Below are 1039 nucleotides of genomic sequence, written 5' to 3'. Positions count from 1 at the left end.
TGCAGCACAGTGATGCCAAGGAGGTGACTATTGGTAATAATGGGATATTGAGGCTTGAGGGCAGGATTTGTGTGCGTAATGTGGATGAGTTTCGACATTAGTTCTTGAACAGGCCCAGAGTTCTTGAACATGCCCATAGTTCGTGGTATTCCATTCATCTGGGCGCCACGAATATGTAGCATGATTTGAAGCAATGGGAGCGTATCATCATGGATTTTATGAAGGGTTGCCACGAACCTTAAGGAGATTCAATGTTATGTGGGTCATTGTGGATAGACTGACTAAGTTTGCATGCTTCATTCCAATCATGACTACCTACTCTTCAAAGAAACTAGCTCATGTTTATCTTTGTAAGGCCTTTCATCTCGGATCGAGTCACACCATCCACATCGCAGTTTTGGAGAGCCGTGCAACGCGTGTTGGGCACATAGGTCGAGCTGAGTGTAGCATTTCATCCACAGACAAACGAGCAATCTGAGCGCACTATTCAGATCTTGGAGGACATGTTACAAAGATATGACATCATCTTCCGTAGTTACTGGGATCGATTTCTATCGCTACCCGGGTTCGCCTACAATAATAGCTATCCATCAATTATCTAGATGGTTCCGTACGAATCCTTATATGGGAGGCAATGTTGTTCTCTATTTGGTCTGTTTGAGCCTGCAAAGGTAAGCTTGTTGGGCACCGATTTGGATCAGGATGCTTTGGAGAAGGTCAAATTGATTTAGGAGCGGCTTCATACAATGTATTCTAGGCAGAAGACTTATACTGATAGAAAGGCTCGTGATGTGGAATTCATGGTGGGTGAGAGGGTTCTACTCATAGTTTTTCCAATGAAGGGTGTGATGAGGTTTGGGAAGAAGGGCAAGTTGAATCCTCGGTATAGCGGTCCTTTTGATGTTCTTGAGAGAGTGGGTGAGGTGGACTACATGCTTGCATTACCACCCAGCTTATCGGTATTTCTCATGGTGTTCCATCTTTCCATGTTCCGATAGTACTATGGGGATCCGTCTCATATGTTAGATTTCAGCTCGGT

The sequence above is a fragment of the Nicotiana tabacum genome, chromosome 4 (genome assembly GCF_000715075.1).
Source record: "Nicotiana tabacum cultivar K326 chromosome 4, ASM71507v2, whole genome shotgun sequence".
In the NCBI taxonomy this organism is placed as follows: Eukaryota; Viridiplantae; Streptophyta; class Magnoliopsida; order Solanales; family Solanaceae; genus Nicotiana; species Nicotiana tabacum.
This window is presented reverse-complemented; position numbering follows the sequence as displayed.